This window comes from Cololabis saira, chromosome 3, assembly GCF_033807715.1.
Source record: "Cololabis saira isolate AMF1-May2022 chromosome 3, fColSai1.1, whole genome shotgun sequence".
In the NCBI taxonomy this organism is placed as follows: domain Eukaryota; kingdom Metazoa; phylum Chordata; class Actinopteri; order Beloniformes; family Belonidae; genus Cololabis; species Cololabis saira.
The window spans coordinates 48,046,852-48,057,681 of record NC_084589.1 but is presented as its reverse complement, the minus strand read 5'-3'; the positions used below and the strand labels follow the sequence as shown (position 1 = coordinate 48,057,681).

Here is a 10,830-nt window from a genome sequence, read left to right as displayed (position 1 = left end):
TGTCCAGCCTGACTTTCAAGACTTTCGTGTTGACAATCAGATCTTCAAGCCACTTTTCTTTCTTTGCATCCACTGCATCAATTTGTGCGACTTGTTTTTCTGCTTGGATTGTGCCAATAAAGAAGTCCTGATCATCTGCCTCAGCCTTGTTTATATGTTGCACTTTATGATTATTTGTGTGCTTGCGTGGGTTGCACATTTTGGCATAGTGATTTTTCCCGTGGCAGGCTTTGCACACTTGTCCGTAGGCAGGGCACTTCCTTGGCTCATGCCTGTAGCTGCATCTTGTGCAGTTTCCTTGAGTTCTCATCTTTACATTCTGTGCTGTGGCACCACTGTCTTTCTGTTTGTCACGTTGTTTTATCTTAGTGACTTTATTGACAGGAATTTCAACCTCTTCATGTAGACTTTTTAGCTGACTCAACTCACTGGCTCTGCAAATGTCTATGGCTTTATTTAGCGTGAGGTCCGGTTCTCTCAGTAGTCGTCCTCTCACTTGGTCATCTGTGATTCCACACACGATTCTATCTCGTATCAGTGAGTTGGTGAGGTGCTCATACTCGCAGTCTTTCACTTTGTTTTTTTAAATCAGTCACACATGCATCTCTGTCTCTGATTTTCCTTGCACTCAAATAACAAACAGGTGCCTCAAATATGTCACAATTTTCCTTGGCTCACAATGTTGGCGAAAAAGTTCTTTCAATGTATCATAGTCATCTACGTCTTCATCAAAGTCAATGGTTTTATATACCTTTTAATTGCTTCGTCCCCGGCCACATGTAGGAACGTGGCTCTTTTCACTGCATCAGACTTTTCGCCGATTCTGCTGGCGACAAGAAACAGTTCAAATCTCTGGATTCAGACTCTCCAATTTTCCGCTAGATTTCCTTCTACACTTAATGAGGTTGGAGGTTTCATTTGCTCCATTTTGTCTTCCTATCTTTGTTTTACTTCAAGTTTTTACTCTGACACCATGTTATATATGACGCGGAAGAAGCCATTTCTAGAACAACAACTTTATTCTTCAACTGTCTTGATACCAACGCAGTAACACAAGAGTACAGTCACAGTGCCGCCTAATGGTCACACAGAGTAATGCACTTGTTTTCAAATATACTACATAGCTGAAGGGGAAGACCAAAGGTTCAGGACAAAATTTAAACCTCACAAATACAACCAAACAATCAACACTGGGAAACACTTTTGACTTGTTAAAATCCTATCTTTTTGTAATTCCAGACCCCCCACAAGAAAATGTTTGTAAGGTGGAGGAGGACGGGTTTTTCAGTGACCAGCACCTCGATAACCTGGAGAGGAGCTGCAGCCCGGACCAGGAGGAACCAGGGCATCCACAGACTACAGAACCGGAGGAAAACTCCAGCGGTCAGGAGATTAAGCATGAGGACATAGAGGTGGATGTCTCATTGGTTAATGTCGCTGATGTGAAAGTTGAAAATGGTGAACCAGGACCAAACTGTGGCCAGCTGCTGTTGCACACTTCTCCTGAAGCTCAAAACAACGATGAGGAAGGGACTGAAAGTTTACGCTCAGACTCCAGTAAAACTGCAGATCCGGAGCCAATGAGACGACACGGTGACCACGAAGATGCTGCTGTCCCGTCAGACAGCAACTGTAAATCAAAGCTGACCAAGACCCACACGGGGAAGAAGGTATTTACTTGCAGCACTTGCAAGAAAGAGTTCAGTAGAAGTAGTATTTTAATAGATCACATGAAGATCCACACTGGCGAAAGGCCGTACCTGTGCAACACCTGCGGCAAACGCTTTACTAAATTATCGAATCTTAAATGCCACATAACCAGGCACACGGGCGAAAAGCCCTACATCTGCAAAACATGTGGAAAAAGTTACACAGAACGTTCCAGCCTGCTGGTTCACTCAAGGATCCACACCGGCGAAAGGCCGTACCTGTGCAACACCTGCGGGAAAACCTTTACTTCTTCATCAGCTCTTAAACGGCACATAACCACGCACACGGGCGAGAAGCCCTACATCTGCAAACCATGTGGAAAAAGTTACAAAGAACATTCCAGCCTGCTGGTTCACTCAAGGATCCACACTGGCGAAAGGCCGTACCTGTGCAACACCTGCGGGAAAACCTTTTTTAAATCATCACATCTTAAACGGCACATAACCACGCACACGGGCAAAGAGCGACATTTGTGCAAGGCGTTTAGCTGCAGAATTGATTTGCTGAGTCACATGAAAAATCACCCGGAGGAGAAGTCTGGTGACTCGTGACAAATGAAGCTCATGTTGTCGTCCTCCAGGGGCAGCTGTCCACTCCTGTCTGACCGACAGAAGAAGAACCCGCAGAAGTCCAACCACCACCTCCTGTGGCTGATGAGCCTTATCCTCTCCCCACAAGGGTTGCAGGTTCAACACGGATTTATGCTTCTCCGTCAACTTGACGCAGAGGGAACGATGGGGTTGTGTACTTTTTTTTTTAAAGTTCTGCATTGAATCTGTGTGAATCCCTGTTCCTTCTTAAAATCGTATTATTTGTTGCTGTTGGTAACTTGCCGTCTCCACGGTGCAAATAAAGAGCTGTTAATATTTGCTGAAGTTTCTTTAAACGTGACAGTTTATTTCGTTCATCTACAAAGCCTCTCACACATCCTCTTTCTTGTCTGTTTCTTCTTCACTCACATTGTCTTTGTAAAGTTAATCTGCAGCTCCATGTTGTTAAACTGAAAAACATGAAGAAACTTCAGAGAAACGAGGACAAAAGAAGAAATGCAACCATCAACATGTCAGAAACAGAACAACCATCCATCTGTCACCATTTTATAAATTTTGATGTCTGCAGCATTAAACAAAAAACCTTGAAGATTTCAGAAGTCAGTGCAGTCAGATACGGTTTGCTTTTATTTCCCCTTTAAAATGTTTGTATTGATTTAGATAAAACATTCGGTTTGCAAATGAATGAGGAAATGAGTGTGATGTGGGATACACATTACGATACAATACGATATTGCGGTATCCAAATTTTGCCATATATTGTATTGTTATACATTGTTCGCTGAAAACTGTAAAAGGCTCTCATGCATTTTAAGATCTGAGCTGCACGTACATCAGATTATCGTGATAATTTATGGGACAAACTAAGTCAAAACATGCAATTCAAATGATCCATGCTGTGTTATTGTAATTACGCAAGCTGAAGTTACGACATATTTGTGTACGTTTTTCATATTATTTACATAATATGAAATTTTAACAATATTTAATCAAATGTGTAGATGACCTTTAATATGAGTATTTCTGTAAATGTGTTTTTGTGTTTGTTTTCTTATTGGCATTGTTTGGAGCCAGGCTTTTATTTTGTTATATATTAAGACCAATATTTAGTGTTTTTATTTTGAAGGCATCTCTTGTAAACTTGTAAACATCAGCGGTCTTTAACGGTTAATGTTTAAAGGCTGTAGAAACGTTTTCTGCAAGACTAAACTAGTGTTGGGAGTGCTAAAGTGTGCCTAACCGACACAAAAAGCACCTGGCTGATACAAGGTTTGTTTTCTTTGTAAATGATATACAGTATTTATGTATATATTGAGGTTGGTTGTCTGTTACTGTCATGTATTGTGGTTAACGGTTTTGCCGACCCAGCGAGCTGCTGTGTTGGCCTGTATTTTTTTAAGTCTTTTTTGAAAACCTATTTATTTTCTTTGGCTTTTAGTGTACGATAAATTAGTTGCCTACATCTGTGAGAAGTGATTGTGCACTTTGTGTGTCTGTTCTTTGCCGTCTATTTTTCTATTTTCTATCTTTTATTACTATTTTATTGATCATTCTAACATGTTAGTGATTTTATTGTTTCTACACTTTGTACTGTATTTTCTTTTGGTATTGTTTCATTGTACTGTATACTGTACAGCACTTTGGTCGACCTCGTCGTTTTTAAATGTGCTATATAAATAAAATTGACATTGACATTGTATTTGAGTTGGATGAAACTTGTATGTATGTAGTAAGAGTAACATTGTTTTATTTTATTCCTTTATAGCTCTTACAGTGTGTTTGCAGTGATTTTACATTGAAGGAATAAAAACATCTGTGAACCATCAGTTAAAGAGTCAAACGTCATCAGTCGGGGATTCTACAAAATGTATAAAATCAAATTGTACTAGATTTACAACTCGTCTGACACATGATTTATTATAAAGCTGATGTTGAGATCCGTGTTGAAGCTGCAGATCTGCAGGTTGGAGAGCAGGAAGAAGAGGGAGGATCATCGGGATCAGATTCCAGGAAGAGGACACACTTTGGATTTAACCTTTTTATATCAGACATCCGTTTAGAAGTAAATGTCTTTTTACCTCAACTCATATTTAGTCAGAATTAATCATAAAAAATGTAATAAAGTTTTCATTTTAGATGGAATAATTATTATATTGTTTATAATTCTGGAATATTACACTCTCCATATGTAGAAAGAGCAGCAGTGCCCCCTGGTGGTGAGTTATAAAAGCTCAACATAAACCCAAGAGTGAACAATCTATCGTAATAATAATAAAAACACAAATAAAAAAAGACTTTAGTGCATCAACAAGAGGAAAGTTGTCAGTGATGCAGATTATTGGTACAGCGTGATCAGTACAACCAGCATTTAGCTCAGAAAACAATGTGGAAAGAGAAATGTCATCAAATGAAGTTGAAAAGTGGAGATGCACTTTTGTCCTTTATCCTCAACTTCCTCAATCACGTCATTTTGATCCAGTTTGTTATTTCACTGGTCTTGGCTTCATCAAATGACACATCCAGGGACAGAAGCCGTGCATAGGTGTTCATCCTGTCCAGGTGTTGGAAGGTGAAGTGAAGCCGAAGCCATCGCTTCATCCACTGATCTGTTGGCACGGTAGGAAAACTGATAGGAATCCACTGTGTCAGGAACCATGGAGTTGATGTGGGTTAAAAAAAGATGAACTGCTCTGTTGGTCTCTGGAGAAGGTTTAATGAAAATGTTTCTCCATGAATAAGGACTAAAAATAACGTAAAAGTTCAAGACAGACTAATTATCCACAATATTTAACCAATAACGATGAAGTCATTAATGATATGAATGAGCTGGTTAATAATTTTAACAGGTATTTTGTGAGTGTTGGACCAAAGCTGGCAGAAAAATGTGTGATCCTGGATCAGCTGATGGATGGAAGGAAACATTAATAAGTAGAAATCCAGATTCAATGTTTCTCACAGCTGTGGAGGAGAGAGAAATCATAGATATTGTAAGTAAATGTAAAAACAAGTTGTCAACTGACTGTGGTGATATGACAATAGTCAAAAAGGTTATTGATGGATTGTTAACTGACATACAGCTGTAATCAGTCGCTCAGAACTGGGACATTTACAAAAATAAATGAAAACTGCAAAAGTCATCCCACTGTACAGAACTGGAGACAGACACCAATTCACTAATTACAGGCCTGATTCTTTACTCCCAACATTTTCTAAGATCTTAGAAAAAGTATTTATTTACAGGTTGGACAAATTAATGCCAATCAAAAGGCCACGCCCCTAATTACGCATTAAACTTCTTGCTTTATATAATTCCAACCTGCCACAATACGAGGAAAAAGAGGCTTCAAACCCCTGCAGAAAACCTGTGGGTGATTCATGCATGAATGAACCGTCATTCTGAGTTTGGGGGTTAGTTTGGGATCTTTATTCCCTCTAGTGGTTAAATGTTGGAAACTGCAGCTTTAAATGAGTCTTGTATATCTATATATTTCACACCAAAATCAGTTTGATAGTTTGATAGTTTGATAGTTTGATATTTAAATGTTTTAATGTCTCAAAGACTTACCATGTGTATTATTTTGAAGCCCATTGCAATAAAAGTTTCTTAACAACATAATTTTTTATAACAAATAATAAAGAACACATGAATTAAAAATTATTTTTATTTTATATATTGATATTAACAATCAGAAGCTTATCATATAAATTGCGTCAGCTCTCATTGTGTCGGAAAAAATAAAACTCTTTCTAAACCTTCTTGCTTGTGTTGTTTTCTCAGATGTAAATCACTTTGGATAAAAGCGTCTGCTAAATGACAGAAGTCGTAGTAAACCAGTGATGAAAAGAATGTTGTATGTATTTTGTTCTAATTACTTTCGTTGGTAAATGAAATACTTACTGTAACTGTGAGAAGGAACTATGTCATTTGTTCAGACTCCACTGCAGCCCTTCAGAGTTTGACTTCAAATAAAACAATAAGAGAAGATCTAGTGTTGGAAATATTAATGGTATTGTGGAGGTTATACAGAACTGGAATTACTGTGCAGTTTTGTTGGGTTCCTGCCCACATGGGTGTTGATGGCAATGAGAAAGCAGACAATATTGCTAAAAGAGCATTGAAATTGAGTAGTGAGGTAATTATGGAAATTCCTTTTGGTAAAGGTGAAGCAAAATCATGAATTAGAAAGGCAGTGAGGGATTCATGGCAGAAGGTGTGGGACAACGGTGTAAAAGGGAGACATTTTTATAACATACAGAAGTCAATTAACGTGAAGGTTTTCAAAGGAAAGTGTAGGAGAGAGGAAGTCATCATTTCTAGATTAAGATTAGGTCATACTAGTTTAAAATCAACTCTGTATTTAATGTCAAAGTCCGTGTCTGATAAATGTGATGAGTGTGATGTCACAGAGAATGTAGAGCATGTGATTCTTAAATGTGGCAAGTATGAGGTAGAAAGGAACGCTTTAAGAGACATGATGTACGAGCTGGGACGGGAATGGAGTTTAGTAGGTTATTAGGGAGGAGTGAGGGGATGAGGGATTGTTATAAGGAAATCCTTGTCTTTCTTAAAGATGCAGGGATAGATAATAAGATTTAAATGTGGTTATCTTATTTTATTTAGGTATTTCCTTTTTTCCCCCCTTTAAGTTAGACTGTAACCTGGTGTAATAATGATCCTGATGTTACACACTCCGGTACAGCAGGTGGCGGTAGAACCTAATAACGTTGGTTGTGATCCGCCATTAAACCTAGAGAAGAAGAAGGAGAGGACGGTTCTGTTGTTTCCTTTCTTTTTCCTCTTCAACAATGTCTAAGGTGAATCATCTGAGAGAGTTTATCGGTCAGCGACTAACAGCAGCTGCTGTAGAAATATTGTCAGTGTTTGAAAAAAGCATCTTGGAGTATGAAGAAGAGCTCGACCGTCAGCGCAGACTGTTGGACCTCGCCTGGAAACCTGAAATCAGACTCCACAGAGTCGGTACGTAACCCTGGAAAGTTGAATGAATGAACACATGAGTATGACTCCTACAAGATCCCTTTGTTTCCAGTTAAAAGCCGTGGTGATGAAGCAAACCAACTAAATGGGAAACTCCCCAGCTCAAGCAGCTGCTGATGTGGGATTCGGAAACATCCCGAACTAACTTGTTGTTCTGTTTACTTGGTGCTGCCTTTCATGCTCCATTCAGACTCTGGACCAGACTGTTATTTCACACTTTATGAATGAATGAATGAATGAATGAATGATTTTTTTTTCCGAACATGTAAAAAATAAAAATAAAAAATAAACAGTAAAATCTTCATATTCACATATGTTGGAAAAAAGGAGTAGGAAGAAGTCTACACTTTTTCCTAGTTCCTACCCCTTTATAACTCTATGAATTTACATTATTGCTGTTATTATATCTACACAATATCCATATAAATATAGTCTATATAAATACTATGTAAAACATGCCTATTACCACATAATTATCCATATAAGTATATAGAAAATATAAATATTACATGAATATTATATCAATATATAGAAAATACAAATATTTTATAAATCTATATAAATATACACTATATAACTACATAAATATCCCTATAAATATATATATGCTACAAACCTAATAAATATATAACATATATTACATAATTATAACTATCCCTCTCAACATATAATATATACTACATAAATATCCACATAAATATCTAAACATATCTTAAGCAAGTATAATATACCATTTTTCCCTATTTTATTTGTTTCTCACACTCGTTACCCCATTTCCTCTTCCATATACCTCTAATTTTTTTGTATTTCTTTTTAAACAGATTTATGTTAGTACCTTTTCATTTCCAGCTCCAAACTGTTCCACAGAGTCTCCACAGTTCCATATGCACATGCTGCACATTGTTGTTCCTACTTTATGTTTTCTAAAATTTAGTTCTCCCCTTAGATTATATCCCCTTTCTCTCTCAGTGAACATTCCTCTGATATTTTTTGGTAGTAGATTATTCCTTGCTTTGAACATTATTTGCGCTGTTTTGTATTTAACCAGATCCATACATGTCTTTAGACTTAATCGTTTATTTAGTAGAAAAGATGCAGATCACAGTGGCTCCGTGTAAGATGTGAGATGACACTGGCAAAAAACCCGATCGTTGGAGGATGTTCATGTAGGAGTTCATATGCAGTACTTGTAGTAGTGGTACTACAACTGGTACTATAATAGTACTACAACTGGTACTACTGGTGCTACAGCTGGTATTACAACTGGTACTACAACTGGTACAACAACTGGTACTTCTAGTACTATAAATGGTACTACAACTGGTCCTACAACTGGTACTACAACTAGTACTATAACTGGTACTACTGGTACTACTGGTACTACAAGTGGTTTTACTGGAACTATAACTGGTACTACTGGAACTATAACTGGTACTACTGGTACTACAAGTGGTTCTACTGGAACTTCAACTGGTACTACTGGTACTACAACTGGTACTTTTATCTTTTATGTTGTGATCTGCTGGAGCAGCAGCATCACAGCAGTAGAAAAGAACAGACTGGAAAAGGTGAGGAAAGCAGGCTCTGTCCTGTACTGTAGTAGTAGTACTAGCTCTGTCCTGTACTGTAGTAGTAGTACTAGCTCTGTCCTGTACTGTAGTAGTAGTACTAGTCATCCATCAGCACCATGGACAGCTCCATCAGTGACCAGCTTCGTCACCCGCCATGCATCACTGAGAGGCATCATCATCATCATCATCATCATCATCATCATCATCATCATCATCATCATCATCATCATCATCCTCATCATCACCACCATCATCATCATCATCATCATCATCATCATCATCATCCTCACCATCATCATCCTCACCATCATCATCATCATCCTCACCATCATCACCATCATCATCATCCTCACCATCATCATCCTCATCATCCTCATCATCACCATCACCATCATCATCATCATCATCATCATCATCATCTTCATCATCCTCACCATCATCATCCTCATCATCATCATCATCATCATCCTCACCATCCTCATCTTCATCCTCACCATCCTTATCATCACCATCATCATCATCATCCTCACCATCATCATCCTCACCATCATCATCCTCACCATCATCACCATCACCATCGTCATCGTCGTCATCATCACCGTCATCATCATCATCATCATCCTCACCATCATCATCATCATCCTCACCATCATCATCATCATCATCATCATCATCCTCACCATCATCCTCACCATCATCATCATCATCCTCACCATCATCATCATCATCATCCTCACCATCATCATCCTCACCATCATCCTCACCATCATCATCATCATCCTCACCATCATCATCATCATCATCCTCACCATCATCATCCTCATAACCATCATCATCATCATCCTCACCATCATCCTCACCATCATCATCATCATCCTCACCATCATCCTCACCATCATCATCATCATCCTCACCATCATCATCATCATCATCCTCACCATCATCATCCTCACCATCATCATCATCATCCTCACCATCATCATCATCATCATCCTCACCATCATCATCATCACCATCATCATCATCATCCTCACCATCATCATCATCATCCTCACCACCATCATCATCATCATCATCATCACCATCATCATCATCATCCTCACCATCATCATCCTCACCATCATCATCATCATCATCCTCACCATCACCATCATCACCATCATCATCATCATCATCATCACCATCATCATCAACCTCACCATCATCCTCACCATCATCATCATCATCATCATCATCACCATCATCATCCTCACCATCATCATCATCATCATCCTCACCATCACCATCATCATCATCATCCTCACCATCACCATCATCATCACCATCATCACCATCATCATCATCATCATCCTCACCATCACCATCATCATCATCATCATCATCATCATTATCTCCATCATCATCATCCTCATAACCATCATCATCACCATCATCATCCTCATCATCATAACCATCATCATCATCATCATCATAACCATCATCTCCATCATCATCATAACCATCATCATCATCATCACCATCACCATCATCATCACCATCATCATCACCATCCTCATCCTCATCATCATCATCATCATCATCATCCTCACCATCATCATCATCATCCTCACCATCATCATCATCATCTTCACCATCACCATCATCATCATCATCATCATCCTCACCATCATCATCATCATCACCATCATCATCATCATCATCTTCACCATCATCATCATCATCATCATCCTCACCATCATCATCATCATCTTCACCATCATCATCATCATCATCATCATCATCATCATCATCATCATCCTCACCATCATCATCATCATCATCACCATCATCATCATCATCATCTTCACCATCACCATCATCATCATCATCATCATAACCATCATCATCTCCATCATCATCATCATCATCCTCACCATCATCATCATCATCTTCACCATCACCATCATCATCATCATCATCATCATCATCATCATAACCATCATCATCTCCATCATCATCATCA

At 38.5% G+C, this 10,830-nt stretch overlaps 1 pseudogene; it reads left to right on the top strand.

Annotated features, from left to right (window-relative positions):
• Positions 1-9,084: 9,084 nt before the first annotated feature.
• Positions 9,085-10,596, top strand: LOC133440459 (uncharacterized protein DDB_G0271670-like; annotated as a pseudogene).
• Positions 10,597-10,830: the final 234 nt, after the last annotated feature.